This window comes from Pleurodeles waltl, chromosome 3_1 (assembly GCF_031143425.1).
Source record: "Pleurodeles waltl isolate 20211129_DDA chromosome 3_1, aPleWal1.hap1.20221129, whole genome shotgun sequence".
NCBI lineage: Eukaryota > Metazoa > Chordata > Amphibia > Caudata > Salamandridae > Pleurodeles > Pleurodeles waltl.
The window spans coordinates 492,539,067-492,559,668 of record NC_090440.1 but is presented as its reverse complement, the minus strand read 5'-3'; positions in this window follow the sequence as shown (position 1 = coordinate 492,559,668).

Sequence of the window (20,602 nt, the reverse complement as noted above, 5' to 3'; positions counted from 1 at the left end):
TTTTATTCTGCAGCTTGTTCTGGGTGTGTGGTATGTGTGTATGGTGTGTGTTGTGCATCTGTGTCCCTCTCCACACCCTCTCTCCCTCCCTTGTGTGCTAAGCGGTTGAACTCACCATTGTCATCTTCATCGGCGTTGGTGCTCCAGGACAGCCATGGCATGGTACAGCATCGGAAAGACTTGCAGTTCGGATTCCATGGCGACCGGCGACTCCTACGTGAGTTTCTTTTTTATATGATGTGTTTCCACCAAGCTTTTGGTGTTGTTGCTACCGCACAGGAAATCCTAGCGGTTTGCTGTGTCATAATATGGTGGGCGAATCCTTGTCTTCTGCCTGCCTGTTCAGTGTTCGTACAGCGCTGGCAGTTGGTGTGGTACATTGGCTGTCTATGGGAGGGTTCACCACCATGGTCATTATTTCGCAGTCATTACCACCAGCCTGTTGGTGGTGATACCTCCACGTTAACCTTGATGGTCAGAAGACCGCCAGGGTCATAATGACCACCTATGTGTGGATCTTAGATTACTTATTCAAAATATTGTGATAGATTATCATCCATGTGGTAATGGATAATAATCTACCACTATATTCAACAGATGTTAGCTAATATAGGAAATGCTCAATATTTTATCACTATGGATTTGCAATGAGCCTAACACCAAATAGCACTTAGTCCTGATCCTCAGTGACTGATGACATTTGTGACACCTTTTGGGGCTCACAAATTTTGGGGCCGTGCCTCAGCTGCAAGTGTCTTCCAAAACTTAATGGACAACTTGTTTAGTAATGAAAAACAGATGCACGCTTTTCATGATGACATTCTTGTTTTTAACAAAACTAAAGAAGAACATGTTGTCATTTTGGAAAGAGTTTTCAAGATATTGAAACAATATGGAATAAGAGTTAAGATAGCTAAATGCAATTTCATGGCCAAACAGGTAGACTATTTGGGGCACATGTATTCTGGATCTGGAATTGAACCGAAGGCCTGTAATGTTAAAGCTATAATTCATGCACCTCCATCCACTGATAAGGATTCACTTAAATCTTTCCTAGGTCTCTGTGAATATTACACAAGGTTTGTTCCATGTTATGCTTTATTGGTGCAACCACTGCGATCTCTCCTTCAAAAAGGAAATACATTTGTTTTGTCTAACCAGACTGATCAAGCATTCAAGGAGATTAAGCAATTAGTTATATCAGCTCCTTCATTACAACCTTTTGAGCCAGAAGGCAAGTCTTTTATTACTGTAGATGCTAGTGTGAAGGGAATAGGTGCAGTGTTTGGACAATGGCTGCGAGGTAAAGAGAATACTATAGCTTTTGCTTTCAGAGCTCTTTTTGAAGCTGAAACAAATTATAGTACCATAGAAAAGCCTTGGCTTGTGTGTGGGCAATAGAAAAATTTAAAACATACATTTGGGTAATGTCATTTGATCTACACACTGATCATAAGCCTCTTGTTTACTTGTTAATGGTTTTGGCAAAGCATCTTCACATTTAATCAGATTGTTGGCCAGACTCCAAGAATACAATTTCAATATCAAGTATGTCCAAGGTGTGAAAAATTATTGTTAAACTATTTTGTCAAGATTACTTTTATTTGAGTCAGGTGAGAGTAAGTATGATGATGAAGAGTGTGTTACAGCAGTAATAGATGTAATTACGGTGTGCAATGGTGCCATTTCTGAAAAAAGAACGGTTGACAGCTACAAAGCAAGATGATAGCCTACAAAAAGGTTTTCATTATCTCGAAGTTTGTTGTCCATCTACTAAGTCATTTTCACAGGAGTTAAGATGTTTTAAGATGTTGTACACACGTTTCTTCGGAATTATCATGTCAGAACCAAATATGCACATGGAATAATTTATTTGTACCACCCACTGCTTTATGTGGACACATTACTGAGACAGCACATGCTGGGCATCTAGGCATTTCATCTGCATCTAAAAAACTTAAACAGTCATTTTGGTGGCCAGGTTTAGACAAATCGGTTTCATCGTTGATAGAAAATGCCCTCAATACATTGTTTCTGACAAGCACTGGAAATCTACTCACAAACCTATGTTCCCATACTTCTTTGTGACAACCCATGGGCTAAGGGAGCAATGGATTGTTCAGGTCCTTTTAATTTCTTACCTAAAGAACAGAAATTGATTATTTTTTTAAGTGGAAATAATTTGAGTTTGTTGAGACACCTTGTACCAAATCAGCAATTTACTTTCTTAAAAGAATAATTTTAATTGAGGGAAGTACACAAATGTTTTGTTACTGATAATGGAACACATTTTATATCGAAAGATTTTTTTTTTTTGTCCAAACATGACATTGTCTACTTGCAAGTAGTACTATACGGCCCATCATCCAATCGATTAGTTGGAAGGGGGAACAGAATTTTAAAAGAGGGTATTCAAACAGCACCTTCTTCAAAAATTGATGTGAATGATTTTTTGAAAGGCAAAATATGGACATATCTTACTACACCTCATTCTAAAACTGAAGTAAATCGGTTCTGTTATTTAGGAGGTAGAGATGCAAGAACAAAACTTATACCTGGCTTGCGGAAAAAGACTTACAGAATTAGGTATCCAAAACCGCCAAGATGTTCCGAATGGGTGCACATTCAGAGAAAAAGTGTTGTCTAATCAGATTAAACAGAAGAAATATTACCATTTTAAACACTGGACACATGGGGGGTCATTCTGACCCTGGCGGCCGGTGACCGCCAGGGTCACCGACCACAGGAGCACCGCCAACAGGCTGGCGGTGCTCCCTCGAGCATTCTGACCGCGGCGGTTCAGCCGCGGTCAGAAACGGAAAGTCGGCGGTCTCCCGCCGACTTTCCGCTGCTTGGGGGAATCCTCCATGGCGGCGGAGCGCGCTCCGCCGCCATGGGGATTTTGACACCCCCTACCGCCATCCTGTTCCTGGCGGGTCTCCCGCCAGGAACAGGATGGCGGTAGGGGGTGCCGCGGGGCCCCTGGGGGCCCCTGCAGTGCCCATGCCAATGGCATGGGCACTGCAGGGGCCCCCGTAAGAGGGCCCCACTTAGTATTTCAGTGTCTGCTTTGCAGACACTGAAATACGCGACGGGTGCAACTGCACCCGTCGCACCTTCCCACTCCGCCGGCTCAATTCTGAGCCGGCGTCCTAGTGGGAAGGTTGATTTGCCCTGGGCTGGTGGGCGGCCTTTTGGCGGCCGCCCGCCAGCCCAGGGCAAATCCCAAAATACCCTCAGCGGTCTTGCGACCGCGGAGCGGTATTTTGGAGGGGGAACATTGGCGGGCGGCCTCCGCCGCCCGCCAATGTTAGAATGACCCCCATGATGTTCAAATACAAGTTAATGATTGAGTTCTGATTCAGAAACCTAACAGATAATTAATGGGTGAATCCAAATTCACCTTACCTGTTAAATAGATTAAAACAAGCAAAGCTGCAGTATTATTGCAAAATAAAGGATTGTGGTATAGAGATAGCGTAATATCAATTTCTAAATCACAAACTGAAATCTTTTTCAAAACAGTTTATAGTAATGGTGAGCATGATTCTGTGATGTCCACTGATGTTTATTCACATACCACACATATGGAACTTGTTATTAGTACAGGTCAAGTAGGTCAGGAATAATCTTTTACATTATCTAATCCTGGTATTAACAAGGAGAGCATCCAACAGCAAAATGTGAGCTCTGAGAATTCTAGACTGCTTATGTTACCAGCTAAAGATGTTTTAATGTATGGATATGTTTTCTTAGATATTCTTGGTTCATTCTTTATCTTTATTTATTCCCTTTAGTTGTGCTTTTCCTCTTTTTGTTCTAAATTTTCTTTTGTTTTATTTTGTTATAGGAGGAGGATAATGTAGTATGTATCAAACATGTATTAAGCATTTACATTAGCTTGTTTCTTTTAACATGTATTATATTTATATTGTGATTTAATTGGAATTGTGTTTGGGGAACATTTGATGAGCTCTGTGTTCCACAATGGCAGTTGCTTGTGGATTGAGAACTGATTAGATGTCTCTCATCGTGGGTTTGTTGTTTTCTTTGTACTTAATAAAATATCTTAACAGATATATCTACCAAGTGGAATGTTATCATCCTTGCATTTCGGCACTTCAACAATTCACAGGTGAATTTGCATTTATAGTAAATATTTTGGAAAGATGCCTCTTAAAAAATTACGTTTGCCCTGCCTGAAGTCCCTGGAAGCTAGTTATGCATTTTGTTCTCCCATTTCTCCCAACCGGTAACTAACATTTCAATACATGTGAATGAGGTGTGAACCTTTTTCCAGGACAGCAACAAATGTTCTTGGATGTGGAGAGGTGTCGTTGTGCCATTGACAGAATGACAGTGAGGCTGGGCTAAGTACTTGATTAACTGCAAAGAGGCCTACCCTGTCACAAGCAGACCACCCAGGCGTATACCTTTCTTTGGCGTCCCAGCCCAAATGGCCTACATCAGAGGGGGCCTCTTCTTCACATTTCAATGTCACATCCTGCTGGATTGTCAGGGCTTGTTTGAGAGGTCTTCTGGGTTTACCTATAATGTTTGGGCCTCACTTCAAAGAAATGCCAAAATAATATGTTTGTATGTCTTCCTCAACTAATAACCCAACTTCTTAGAATCACTCACCCCTACAACCTAAAAATGAGTCCATAATTCTGTGCACTACCCATCCCTGCCCCAAAAAACCCATCAATGTGTCATACAAACTAATCAGTAACCCGGGTAGTGCAACTGATTCCTGCACACTAAAAAAGAATCAGTAACCAGGGGCAATATTCTAAAAAACAAATTATTATTGACTGATTAATTAATTAATGAAACATCCATCAGTCAACCTTTATAAAACCTAAAAACCAAAAACAAAAAATACCTATTTAATGTTTAAAAATTAGAAATACATGTTTTTTTTATTTTTATAAATGCTCTTTAGTAGAGTAGAAGCAGCCCAAACACTATCTAACACCCAATCACGCAAAGAAAAAACTGACAATACAAATTAATAAATTATTCACCCATAACCACAAAGTAATCAACAAACCCAGAAATAATTACAAGCAAATAATTAACAAAATTATTTAACTGCCTAGGTTGCTTGTGTTTTGGTTCAGGTAGAACCCACCCTGGCTGTCCGGGCTCGACTGTTCCAGTGAGGAGCAAGGTAAAGGCTGATTTACATATGACTAGGTCCAAACTGAGGTGGAGTGGTGAGAAAAGGAATGATGGGTTGGGATACTCCCCCAAGCAATTGTCAGTGGTTAGACAAATTGCAAGCATTACTCCCATTGCCTTTTCTGTGTTTCATTAACTGACATTTTCACTTAACTATAAATTCACTTTACCCTTTGTTTTTTTCAGTGAGTTTCTATTTTTTTGCCTAAAGTAAAATATCCATTGTTGTGTTCTGCAAATACCCAACACATGCAATACATGGATGAGTATGTAATGTAACAATATAAAAGGTTTCATTTTAAAGAAAGCTCTACCCCCAGACCACCATCGGCTCCTAACACCCAGCCATGCATGGCCATGCACAGTGTGGGGTTGTGCACTGGTCCTGGGCTGCATTCAGGCCATGCACCAAACCCTACCCCCGGTGTCGCTCACACCTGACTATGGGTCTCATTGCGAGTTTGGCAGTCAGACCACCTAACCATCATGTTGGCGTTCCTGAAAAGACCGCCACACCAGCGGTCTTCCAGACCGCCCTATTACGAGTTACAAGCACACTATAAAACACACCCCTTCACAGACCATAATCCTTTGCATTTACACAGCAAGACAAAGAAGCCAAAGCAGCTTTTATTTCTTAGAGTACATAGATTAGGCACCCCTTTTTTTCGCCATCCCATTTAACACCCTGCACATGTCCAGTCACACCCTATTGCACTTCCCCTGCTAAGTAAGTCCCTGTCACCCTTAATTGTTTTTCCACCATGTCACATTCAAAACATTCTTCTGAAGATGAGTTAAGAGTCATAGTGGATGAAATCATAAGAGTAGAGACACAATTGTTTGGAGCATAGGTCCAGCACACTCATCTCAGTAGGAAAATGGAAATGCTGGACAGGATAGTCGTAAGAGTGAATACTGTAGGTACCACCCTGCACAAAAAGGAGGACATTAGGAAGAGTTGGAATGACCTAAGGGGCAAGGTTCGTTCACTGGTCACCAGGCACTAGCTGCAGGCCAAGGAGACTGGTGGTGGCCCTCCCAGTGCCCCATTACAACTCTTTCCCTGGGAGGAGAAGGTCTTAGCTATCCTGCATCCTGAGGGCTTGACAGGAATACCTGAGGGAGTGGAGTCTGGCAAGCCACAGCACAACAAATGTCACCAAAACACAATGTCATGCATGCTCACTGTAGGAAAATACCACTTTTTGGCATAGTTACCCCCCTCCACTTTCTGCCCGATATCTGATGCAAACCTGACTGTGTCTGGGCTGGGATCCTGCTCACCAGGCCCCAGCACTTGTTTTCTTTCCCTAAACTGTACCATTACTTCAACAATTGGCACACCTCTGGCACAAGTCCCTTGTAAAAGGTAGCAGTAGTACTAAGGGTCTTGTGGACAGAGAGGGTCCCTAAGGGCTGCAGTATGTATTATGCTACCCTAAAGGATCCCTCACTAATCGCATGCACTCTGCCATTGCAGACTGGGTGTGTTGGTGGGAAGAAAAAGATAAAGTCGACGTGGCACCACTCCCACCCCTCCCTTCCCTGGGTACCATGCTCATAGACCCCTCCCTGTGGCATAGGTAAGTCACCCCTCTAGCAGGCCTTACAGCTCGAAGGCAGGGTGCACTATACCACAGGTGAAGGCATAGCTGCATGAGCAATATGCCCCTACAGTAGCAAAGTCCATTCTTAGACCCTGAAAGTGCAGTGTAGCCATATTGAGTACATGGGCTGGGAATCTGTCATTACAAATCCCACAGCTCCATGATGGCTTCACTGAAATCTGGGAAGTGTGGTATCAAACGTCTCAGCTCAATAACTCCACACTGATGCCAGTGTTGGATTTATTGTGAAGCACACACAGAGGGCATCTTAGAGATGCTCCTTTAATTTCACCCAACTCTCTAGTGTATGGCTGACCGGTCTGTGCCAGCCTGCCACTACCAGGAAAGTTTCTGACCCCATGGGGTGAGAGCCTTTGTGCTCTCAGAAGTCAGGTACACAGTCTACTCTGGGTGGATGTGCTTCACCCCTCCTCCCTGCAGAAACAGCAACACTTGGCAATGAGCCTCAAAGGTTCCTGCCTTTTGTTCTGCTGTCCCAGGGCACTCCAGCTAGCGGAGATACCTGTCCCCCCCCCCCGGACCAAGCCCCACTTTTGGTGGCAGGTCTGGCAGGAAAATTAGTAAACACGAGGGGGAGTGTCTTCCCCAGCTGGGACCACCCCTAGGGTGCCCAGAGCTGAGGTGAACCCCTCCTGGCAGAATCATCCATCTTGTCTTGGAGGGTAATAGCCAATAGGGTAAGGTATGTACCCTCTCCCCAAAGGGAGTGGGCCCAGAAAGGCTGTAGCCACCCTCAGGGTCAGTAGCCATTGGATACTGCCTTCTGACCCCTGTAATGCCCCTAAAACTAGTATTTAGGGACACTCCTGAACCTTGCTCTTCAAAGTGCTGCCGACCAGAAAGAAAAAGAAGGACTGCAAAGCCACACCAGCAGTGAAGACTCCAGATTAAAACTGACTTGGCCCCAGCCGTACCGACCTGTCTGCAGCTTCAAGACTCCTGCTACAAAAAAGGTGATGCACCCTGCAGGACCAGCAACCTCTACAAACCCCCAGAGGACTGCCTGCCTACCCAAGGACAAAGATCTCCTGAGGACAGCTGCCCTGTCCACAAAGGAACATCCAAGAAGGACTCCAGATGCTCCGGGATCCGCAAGTCCTAACCACTCTTCATCCGAAGCCCATGACCCGAGTCCATGTGGCCCACTAGTCCAGAGAAGGTCTCCCAGGCCATACCAACCTCGAGTCCACCTGGGGTTGACCCCTTCTGACCAACACAACAATGCCTGCAGCCCAAATCCAGAGAACCCCCTGCCCGTGTCGGCTCTAGCGAAGATTCTCTGATGCCTAATGGTACCCTTGCACCTGCAGCCCCCTTGCCTTGGAGAACCCACCCAATGGTCCAGAAACATCCACCTAGCTTTCTACTTACCTGTCCAGCCATTGGTCCCCTTTAACTGACTCCCTAGACTAAGCCTGCAGCCTCTTTGTGACTCCCTGGGTTTCTTCAATGAACAGCATTGGGAACCCAATACTGTGTTTGTATGGTGCAGAACCTATGGAGCCACTGGTGTTGATCGAAACCCCATGGTCTTTGCCCTAAAGTCGTGGGTACTTACCTGTAAGCTGTTTCTTTCTAAGTTGCCCCAGTCTCCATAGGATTCCATTGGATGCCCAACACCATATTTGGCCTCTGCCTCTGGTTGGCCCTGTGTTGCTAAACATCAGTGCCAGCCACTGGAAGGGAGGCCCTGCCAGAGGAACAACAAGGCCTAGACACCCATGCATCTGTAGCAGTAGACCACCCCCCCATGAAAACAGGGACGTCCAACAAAGAATCCAGGAGGTGCAGGTGGCAAGACACCCACTACTGCCAGTAATAATCCTCTTCCTTAAGGACCTCCTTTGTGTGTTGCACATTCACTCAGAACTGATCCTGAACCACGCACCATTTCCAATGGGAGGAGTACTCTGGACTCCTAATGGTGTGGGACCTACTGCCATGATTGAATTCACTATGAATGACCCCTTCACATTTGACTTATTGTTCAGTCATGTCACATATAATTTCTGTTAATCATAGCTGGAAAACAAAATCGCCCTTTACTGACTCTTTGTCTGCTGATTTTGATTTCATATTTAGCCATGCAGATATGTCAGAGCATGTGAACCGTACAATAATGATCCAAGCTACTTGATCAAGATGGGACTTGTTGCATGTACACAGTGTCCAGTTCAGGATTAAACCCCTTCCACTCCTAAACATGCATAAAAGTTTCTGTTCAAACTAAAAAATGTATTATGGTGTTCAGCACACAGGCTGTCAATATGTTTGGACTATTGGAATCAAAAATGATTGACTAATATTGAGCAAATGAATGTTTTGATGGGTACAGACCCCAAGACCACAGAAGGAAGGAATTTGTCAGACATTGTCCTGCAGATTAGGCAAACATTGATGTAGTTGATGTCATCTGCTTGGCCTTATCACATACCACCCCAAAGTAATTCAACATCACTTAATCCAAGATACAGACAGACAGCAATACAACAGTCCCTGATCACAGGGCCATCATAATCCAATGTCCATGGATCTGGTGGTATGACACAAATATATGTCAGTGTTGTGACACAGGCACTGTGGTCTACAATGATGAAACACATCTACAGCTACATAAAGGTCATTCAAACGGAGTGTTTAGAAAAATATGAAGGAAAAATGATTTGGTCGTAAATTAGAACTACATATTTTATGCCCACATAATGACACACATGATGCATCTGGCCCACCATAGCACACAAAACAAGTTCAGTGGGCACTTCTGACTTTCCACCCAAACACTGCACAAGCTGTCTTAGCACAGGTCTTATATACCCAAACTCTGTGACCTACATTACCTAGAACAATCCATGTCCACTTCGTATGTCTGAACAGCATCACATACTTGCCAGTGTCACAAGTCTAAAATGCCCACATGAAAATGTCATGGTGAAAGTAGCTGTACAATGAGCAAAACAAGAAGTATAGGCTTTATTCCATACATATGACACGCCACATAGCAATCATCTGGAAAACAACATTTATTGCAAGGAAACTGACAGAAACAAAGCAACATCATCAAGGTGGGGATGTTTCAAAAGCAATCTTATCAAGCAGCCTTTGGCTGATTATTGCAGAGTATCAGCTCCCTAGCTGTCTCCAAAACATTCAACTCAAAACATTCTCACAACTACAGTTCATTGTACAGTCACAGTCATGACATCACAAGACATACTTAGACTCATGAGAAGTAGCTATGGTGGGCTCTTCTTGCAGAGTCAGCTCCTTCCTCTTCACACCAGCCATCAACAGTTGGCATTTCAGGAGTCTCACCTGGTGACACTGTAGCCTCCCCCTCCACTGGGATGTATGGGATATTCCTCCGCAGGGCTGTGTGGAACATGCAGAATGCCACAGTGATCTAACACACTTTCCCGGGTGAGTAGAGGAGGGCTCTACCAGTCCTGTTGAGATAACTAAATCGGGCCTTCAGAAGCCCAAAAGCCCGCTCCACTGCCTGCCATGTTCTTCCATGCGTCTTATTGAGGCGAGCTTCCCATGGCGTAGTTGGATTCTTCAGCGGCATCAACAACCAAAGACGTTTTGGACATGCTTAGCCTCCTGTTAAGGCAGTGGTCTTCAAACGTTTTCATGCTGCGCCCCCCTGTGGAAAAGAAAGCCATCGGGCCCCCCTCAGAATTTTTCACAATTGTTCTATTAAATTGGAAATATTTAAATATGTCTAGACTTATTTAAACACCACAGTTAAGTTTGGTTACCTTTTTAAACATTCATATAAGTACAGGATTGCCAAACATCCTATTCTGATCAGGCTGGCCTTAATGACATGTAAAAGTACCCACAGTGTGATGATTAGAAATGCGGGGTGGGAGTTTTGAAGAATATTTGGAATATCTTCCCTTTTGACACATACTCCCAACTAAGATATAAATGACAAAATATGTTAGTGATGGCCCATTACAGAGTGACTTACTAATCATTTTTCCCCTTAAAAAAGCACTGTTATCAGCATAATGCTTCTTTTGGTCAGAGCTTGCACCCGTGGGATCACTTCAGGCCCCCCTGGTTGGCCCGTCCCCCCAGTTTGAAGACACCTGTGTTAAGGAATGGGACATAAGTGAACCAATGAGTCACTCACTTCATGATTGTAGCACATGACATTGCTCACATACCATCAGGACAAACGTGACTTACAACCAGCCAGACCCTCTCTGGGTGCAGTTGTGACACCACCTAGAGTATGGTGTTGTTCAGCATTATAAAGGAATCATGTGCTTATCCAGGATAATGGGCACACACATTTGAGATGTAGAGATCTGCCAGACAGACTACTTGCATGTTGACGGAATGCGTGGCATTGTTGGCCTCCATCATATGTGGGAGGTGTGCAAAACCATAAAATTCAGCTTTCACACTGGCTAAATCTTCACGTCTAAATATTTTGATACAGCTGTCAATGTGTTTTGACATTGCTGAGAGGAAATCCTTCAACACTAGACTGAACATAGGTTGGGACATACCTGCAGATAGGGCCACGGTATGTTGGAAGGATCCTGTGGCCTAGGAAGTGCAATACTGACATGACTTGTTTAATTAGTGGAATGCAGGTTGGATTATTGTTAGCTGGCATTAGATCTGGCTCCAACTGATTGTTGGCTGACACATACCCTCACCCGTTTTGGCATGACATTTGGTATGTACAACTGCAGTAAAAATGAGGGACAGGGTGGGGATGACTACATTTTTTATCCACAATGTGCATTTACATGCAATTTATGTGGCATCGTGTGGAAAAGTGCACTGTCCATGTTCAATGGGGAAGGTTTCTTACCTGTCTGTTGGCATGCATCATGGAGTGACTTGCAGTAGTGTTGGAATCATTTGTAGTTGGGTACAACCATTCATCCGCAGACATCTGGGTTTGTAGGATCAAAATGGAGAAAGTGGTGTAGTTTCCTATTGGTCAACATGTTGAAGGCCTTCTACTAGGACTTTCAAATCTCTGTGCCGTTCCAACATACAAATGACTTCCGGCATCTACTGATGCAATCAGAGTATTTCATTCTAAGGGCTAGACAATAGTGGAGATTTCCCTGGGGCTTGCTGATTCATTGTGTTGTCGATTTTAGGGACATATTGCCCTGACATTTAGCACATTTTGTTTACAGTGTCCATTTCCATGTCAAATGTGTAGCTTATCTGAGCAACATTAGTACTACCTCCATGACTCCATTAAGACACATTTCACATGGAGAACTGTGCATTGTTGATATGTTTCCATTGTGACATGAGTATTCCCATGTCACCTTCTCCAGGATACTGTACTGTTGTCAGCAACATGTCAGACTTTAGGAGCATAATTTCTTCTTTTTATTTTATTGTGTATGTCACAACTAGATCACAACAGGTAACTAAGGTATGCTCCATGAGGCAAAGTATTGATGGTGACATGGTCTCCTACTTGTTCAATGCTTACTGTGATTGCACAATTTCATCCATGCAATTGTAGTTGTCTGAGATCCTGATTGTCCTGTGGGCAACTGTTGACTGTTCACATGGCATGATACACGTAGAAGCCACTTTTATATAGTTTATTGTTGGGCTCTACTTGATGTCATGGTAATGTTTGCTAATCACAGCTTTTGTTCAAGTGTGATTAAGAACATGTGGTGACCCTCTTCCTCTTTGTAATTTCAGTATTAGCCCAGCCAAGCAAAGCAGATAGGGCACAACCAAGCAGGGAAGGATCTGGCCACTGTACCTCCGGTCATGACACTACTGAAATGGAGGGAACCAGTGGCCTGGAGAGTGAGGGGAATGCCAAAGAGGAGACAGGATTAACATCTTCATCATCGGATTTTATCTTCAGTGACCTATCCTTAGTGATTGCAGATTCAACGGGAACTACTCCTGTACAATCTTGGTCTGCCACCCTTAGTTCTATTGCCACCCTCCCTGTTGCTTCCCACCCAGTTGGCTGTGCCCGCTCACCCAAGAGGTAGGTGTCTCCTTTGCTGCAGGGACCTACACCCCAGCCCCTGCTACCACTGCTGCCCTGAGTGAGGAGGCTATTGACCTCCTGAGTAGCATCTCTGTGGGGCAGGCTGCCATTTTGAATGCCATCCAGGGGTTGGCCAGCCAACTTCAGCAGACCAGTGCTTTCTTGGAAGGCACATTTGGTGCCATATCTGGCCTACAGAGATCTTTACAGGCTCTGATCTCCTCACTGAGGGTAGCCAGTCACCCTCCACATTCCTCCCCCTCCTCCTCCCTCTTTCCAATCCAAATTCCCTACTTGTGCCTAGCACACAGGCACATCTGCTTGCACCCACCTCAACACACACAAGAAGCACACATCAACACAAATGCCACAAGAAACACTGGCATGTAGGCACTCAACTTACACCCACAAACATCAGCCATCACTTCACCAGACACCCCAACACCCCCACCAACCTACATACCATATCCAGCATACCCACAGACACCAGCAAAACACATATAGATACATCTACCACATTTGCCATACCTGCAGACACAACCACAACACCCACAGATACATCTACCACATCCAGCATACCTGTAGATACAACCCCAACAGACACACAAACATCAACAACATCCCGTATACCCAGAGGCACAGCCCCGACAGACACACACATCGACCTCTCCAGCACCTCCACCTCCCAGTGGATTTTGGGCACCTTCGATGAGCAGCGGCAGGACATGTGTGATGGGGTCCATGGCGGCACAGGACATGTAGCGCTGCCTCCAGGTGAGTTGCTTCCTTTATACTCTTAATTTCTGCCAGCTTTGATGTGGTGGTTGGACTGCCACAGTCACGTTAACGGTATGCAACAGCATAATGAGTCCAATAGAAACACTGGCTCCATCGGGTCTGTTTGTCCTACCTCATCGTCAATGCAGTGGTTTGTGCTGCCTGGTGGTGCCTGCGGGACCACAGCTGTCTTTGCTTCATAAGCCTCCCAAGATGGTAATAGAGTAGTCCGACCACAAAGCCAATGGAGGTGAGACTGACGCTGCTGCCATGGAAGTGCACGGACCTCTAAACTCATAACCTGGGCCTATGCCATCTCACATTATAAAGGGTGACATTTTAAATAAGACAGGCCACTGGCTTTGTCAAAGTATCAGAATACCAATATAAAAATGGCAGGCCTATTAGGTTTATCAGGGAGTCAGCACATCAACATATGTGAACGAGGGCTATTGTCTTTGCCAATAGTTTAACAATAATGATAATGAAATGTATATTTCATAAATTCACACATTGCAATATGTAATAGTGATTGTCATAAAATATTTTCAATAAAGCATGAAAAACATTAAACATGTCTTAAAGTCCTTTTTAAAAAATTTCAGGCCACAAAGTTTAGCCATAGAACCAACTACAAGGGGTCCATGCAGTCCAGCTGAAGAGCATACAGCTTCAGAATGGAGTCCCTAAGAAATATGGTAAGCTCTCCTGGGGCCATAAACTCAATGACCCAGAAGATGTAATGTGTATTTTTAATGTTTCTTGGAGACCTCTGGACATATACCCCTCCCCCTCCTGGCCTAAAGGGTCAGAGTATCCCTAGCCTGCCCCCTGCATGTTTTTTGTTTATTTTTTACTTTTTTCCACTACTGAGTCCCCAAGTTCCAAAATGGTTGCCACTACATCTTTGTTTATGTGGTGGAAGCCAATCACATTTTATCTTTAAATCTGATGGGTCTTTGGGGTTTTCTGTGGTATGAAATATACGTATGTTTTCCAAAACTACTGAACAGACTTACACCAAATCATTCTCTCTGGACCAATATTAGGCCCAGGTGTAGAACTCCGCTCCGTGGGCTGAGTTTGCCAAATTCAGGCACTTAGTGCTACGTGGAGTTCCTGAATTCTGCAATCCAGCTCGGGGCAGAGTTAATTCGTATGCGTGAGGTTGGGTTTTGGTGCTCTCTTGTGAGCACCACAATACTCTAGGGCCGCTAGCAAGCACGCTCAAGACTCTGTGTTCACTCTCGCTGTTTTCAAACCGCACGCACCAGACTTCACATTTACCAGCACTGCTTCCGGCCGCAACAGTGGCCAAAACAGTCCTGCTCACGAGCGCAAATGCACCTGGAGAAGATTTTCTACTCATACTCAAGATAGGTTTAAATCTAGTCAAAAATGGATGAATGAGTGGATTTTCCTCTCCAATGGGCCCTTGAAGTTGTTTTTTAGATTGAGAGGCTTTTTTTTAGAAACAGGTAGGAATTGTCCCAGGAACTCCAACTTTCTGTTCCTGTCCAGCAGGCTCCTCCTAGTGCTTTGTCCATCTCCTGGTCACTTTTCACTTGGATTTCTAGGTGGAAGGATCACTCTCCTTGTCTCCTGGCTATGCCTTTGGATTTAAGTACTTTAGTTTTGTGAAATCACACAAGTAAGTTCTAAAACTATTGAATAGTTGTTGGACTTGGGCATGCACCAGTGTTTCTTTGTGCTTTAATTTGATTTTACAAAATTATAGTGGTGGGTGGCCTAGAGTTTAAGTATGGGCTTAGTTTTTTGTTTTGCATTTTTCATCTTTTGTAAAGGAAAATCTTTGTACAGCTCAGTGCATGTCCTTTTCTACATGTGTGGAACATTTGCAATATTATTTTACTATGTGGCCTAGATTTCCAAAGGGCCATCTAGCTAGGGGGACCAGTACTAGTAGTCATCAGTGCATTAAATAAATATTTCAGTGGTGTATGTTTTCAAATCATAATTTAGTGCAGGGGTGGCATTGGATTAAATTTAAATGTTGGCTATTGTTAGCATTTCATTTTTTTTGCAAAAAGTGTATATGTTGTGTAGTAATATTTGATGGCATAGGAAGATGTGTACTGTTGTTGTGACATTAGTATAGCTCAGTTAGTTTTCGTGTTTTGCACTGCTGAATTAATGTTAGTGTTTCCTTCAGTGTTATCACCATGCCTCCTTATGGCCAGTGTGTACATGTGTGTGTGTGTTTGTCATCATCCACCGCGTGTCTTTGTTCTCAATGTCATGTGGCCAGAGGCTATTATGTGAAGTCAATGTCTATAGCCATTCATGTGTTCTTTGTTCTCCATTCCTCCTTGTTCGCAGTTGCTGCTTGACTATGTGGCTGGCAGTCATTTTCTTCATCCACTCAGTGTCCCTTTACCATAGGCTTGCATGTGTGCTTTGTTTGTCATGCCTCCTTGTTGTTTTAACATGTTGTTGGCAGCCATTTTGTGCATCTAGCTAGTGTGTCTTTGCCATAGCATTGCATGGATTCTTCTTTGTTCTTCATGTATCTTTGCTCCTTGTTGTTGTTTGACCATGTGGCTGGTGGCCATTTTGCCCATGTACCCAGTGTCGCTTTGCCAAAGGCTTGCATTGTCTTTGTTTGCCATACCTCCTTGCTCTTTGTTGTTGTTTTGCCATGTGGCTGACAACCATCTTGAGCACCCAGCCATTGTGTCTTTTCCATAGGCTTGCATGGGTTCTTTTTTTACCCCTTTTCCCCTTCTTCCTTGTTGTTTTTCTTTGACCATGTGGCTGGCAGCCATTTTGTGCATCTAGCAAGTGTGTCTTTGCCATAGGCTCACATACAAAAATCGTTAATTATTGATCATTTCTTAATTTTAAGTTTAAGTTGCTCTTTTATTTATTTTGTTATATATTTTTCGATTTTTTAAATTATTTTATTTAATTTTAGTTCATTCTGAATGTTGCCTTGATCAATCCATCTGTCCACAGTCATCCATCCATCCACCCTTTAAAGGTGCACAGCAGCACTGCAGCATTCACTTTCTTTAGGTGTATAACAATTCCATTTCCTTCTGGACACTGTGGCTGGGGTACACTGCAGAAAAATCAGCAGCATAATTCACTTATTAATGTCAGAGTCACCAGATCCTCGGGGTCTGTGCACGTTCCCAACACTTCCACCACAAGACAGCTCCAATCCTCTGATTAGATGTATCACAGAGTCTAAGAGAGTCCAATTGGGAAAAAGGCGATTAGGAAGGGAACAGCTGGGAAGGAGACCTGTATGAAGCAAGAGGTTAAAACACAACATCAAAATTACATCTCATGAAATTTTACCGTACTACAACTCTAAGCTTTGTCATTTCTGAAAACATGACCAATCCTAGAATACTTCTAAAAATGATTAGAACTTAGATGACCGAATACCTGAGGAGGTAACAAGAAAAGTTAAATAGAACTTTCAAATTCAAGTACTTTCTTTAGCATGAGAATCATGAAAACACTCTGAGCAATTTCTAAACAATCATGTGAATCTCCTTTTAAGAATAAATATCAGGAACACACAGCATTACATCTAGAACTCTGATCTTGTTGTGTTCTTCTCAAAAACATTGGAAAGTAAATTGCGCACATCTGTGTACTAAACACCATAAAGGATTGTGCACCATGAAATCACACAAAGTAGATTCAAGGAAATAATCATGCAACTTGTCAACTCAAAATGCTACCAAGGAAATGTCTCAGAATGGTAGCTCACAGTAATTTTCATTATGTATACACAAGGAAAAGAATTGCGCATCTTGCCGATTCGAACAACACCGTGACACTGCCAAGGAATGATAGTGCGCAATGAATATCATGAATTAACCACAAAGAAAGAATCACGCATCTTACCTCCATGAAAATTCCAAGAAAAGGTAGCGCACAATGAATAACATGAAAAGCACTCAAGGAAAGAATTGCGTGTCTTGCCGATTCGAATGCCACCATTAAAATGCCTTGGAAATGGTAGCGTACAATGAATATCAAGAATCACACACTAGGAAGGAATCGCGCGTGTTGCCGATTCAAATGCCACCATGAAACTGCCAAGAAATGGTAGCGCATAATGAATCACATGAAAAACGCTCTAGGAAAGAATTGCGCGCCTTGCCGATTCGAATGCCTCCATTAAAATGCCTAGAAATGGTAGCGCACAATGAATAACATGAAAAGCACTCAAGGAAAGAATTGCGCACCTTGCCGATTCGAATGCCACCATTAAAATGCCTCGGAAATGGTAGCGTACAATGAATACCAAGAATTTCACACAAGGGTAGAATCGCGCATCTTGCCGATTTGGATGTCACTATGAAACTGCCAATAAAATGGTAGCCTACAGTTAATATCAAGAATTACACGCTAAGAAAGAATTGCGCGCCTTGCTGATTTGAAAGCTACCATGAGACTGTCAAAGAATGATAGCGCACAATGAATAACATGAATTAATCTCAAGGATAGAATCGCTCGTCTTGCCGATTCAAATGCATGCACACAAATGCCATGAAAATTCCAAATGCACAATTATACGCACATGAGCAAAATGTTATTAACTTCAGAAATTAGGCCCAAGAATTAGAGTGTCATCGAATACGGGGTCGGGCCCAGCTCAACCTCCGTCTTACCCCCCCTGACTATGAATCACCACTTAAGACTAAAGCACAGAGGCCAGGAAGGTCAAAGTAGGCCACCGGAACAGAAGCTCAGGAAGTTACTGCTGCTCTGCACCGGGACCTCTGAATAGTGAGCACATGGAGCTAGGCTGACTCCCTTTTATAGAGTTTTGGCCCAGCCCACAACCACACCCAGACATGCTGCAGGGAAAGCTTCTAGAAGGCCCTGGAAAGGGCCACACCCTGACTCACTCTGAATGCCTGCAGCAATACATTGCAAATGTACAGTATTTATAAGCACCTTAAAAATGAATCTTTTGGATTGAATTCTGCAATGCAAAAAGTTAAGCAATAACATATCATCACAATGCATGAATTACATTATCTTGAGAGTGTTGGATTTTTTGCATTCTAGACGCCCGTAGAGCACGCACTGTCCTGGTGTTGACAGTTAATGATTAGTCGATTTCCCCAGGGCCACTTTGCTGTCATGGTTTTTTAAAAGTATTATTCAATTTCCACATGCATCTCTCTCTGACTACCACAGATAGCTCCTTTAAAACAGAAGGAGATAAAGCAAAGAGCTATATCTGCATGTTGTGCTGACTGATTTGAAAGGAAATTTTATGGTGTGGTGGTGTGGTTTGACTTTACAATGTTTGATTAAATTGGTATTTATTACATAAGCAAACAACCACACTAGGATTGCATTTGTCTGTACTATTTGAACCTGCCACAGTGCATGTTTCACTATCTGCATATTTTTCTTGCTTGGTTGCTTTTAGGTGCACAAGAGAAGAGACGTCACATCACCTGCTGTATGGCCAAACAGAAGGCCTGTACAGTTAAGTCCTTAAATCTCTCCCACTTGTGCAGCTTAGTGCCACTGCCAACAGAGAGCTTTAACATGGCCTCAAAGAAAGTTGCTCACAAGAAAGTGGTCAGTGAAAAAAAACAGCTGTCCATCAGCGGTGCGCTAACTGTAACTTTTTTGGGAGATGTGTGCTTACCACAGGCCTCCGGGGAGGAACCTGGAAACAGCAATCCCGCATCTACAGCGCCAATCCAACCTAATCCCAAGACCATGTCTGTCAGTGAAGCAGCAATCATGGTGAAGCAGTGACATTGAATTGGATTTGTCCCTTTCGCAAAGTAGTACCCAGTCATTTCAGGAAACAGAGCAAAGTGGACAGCAACCGCTGCCAGCATTAGTAGTTCTTCCCAAAGTTGGAGCAGAACAGGAGGTTGAGCTTCCTGCAGAGCAAGAACCTCCTCTTTTAGAATCAAAGGCGCCCAAATCTCCAGAAAGAAAAAGGAAGGGTACTACCAACCATTTTCTCCACGTACCACTTTTGGTGATGATGATAGGGGCATGGAGTGGACCCCAGCAGAGTCCGGGAGATGCCAGGAGATGAAAGGGAAATGAAAAGTTCTAAAAAGCCTCAGAATCATGGAAGGAGGATGGTGAGGAGGATGATGGTGATAACAAGCTAGTCATTGTGGAAGCTGACACAGAGGAGTCTGACATCCTGCTCCAGGGGATGTGGTACATGCAACACCACCAGATCCCATATTTGTAAGGCCCCAGCAGAGACCTGCACCAACCTGTGCTTCAGTAGCAGTATGCACTGCAGTGAGGCAATCAACACATCCACCTACCTCCAGCTCTCCCTCAAGCATGGCAGTGGCTGAGTAAAAAAACACTTCTGCCCAGTTTGGCATTTTTTTAACAATTAGCAAACAGGAGGAGAACATTGCAATATGTTCAATTTGGCATATGAGTGTTCGTCGAGGCAAGCCTGGATCACATTATGCTACTGGAGGCCAGACCACCTGTATGAAAAAACATCCCGCAATCTTGTGGGAGGATCACCTTAAAAAATTGCTGAATATGGTTGTGGTGGTGAAGGTGAGGAGAGCCATTAAACATCAGCTACAACTAGTCAAATCATAGTGGAATGTGAGGAAGAATAAAGGTACATCCTCATGCAAAGCAGCCCTGACCCCAGCAGTGTACCACAATCACCCACCTCAGCGATCTCACAATGGCACAAAAAGACTCAGAGTCACATGTCAACACCACAGCATTCAGTGACTGCCCACGATGCTAATAGAGTATGCCACAATTTACTTAAAAAGTCACCTGCATCAGTGGCGCAGAAAAGAAGAAAATCTAGGCTATTATTACAGGCATGCTTAGGTAGGAGGTGTGCTACAACCACAACCACCCAATGGCACGTTTGTACAATGGGAAGCGGGCAAAAATGTTAACACAAGACCTCCTCCCTTTTTCTTTAGTGGAAGGAGTGGGATTCTTAAAATTTGGAGCAGCCCTGTGTCCGAAAGCGAAGGTTCCAAGTCGGACCTAT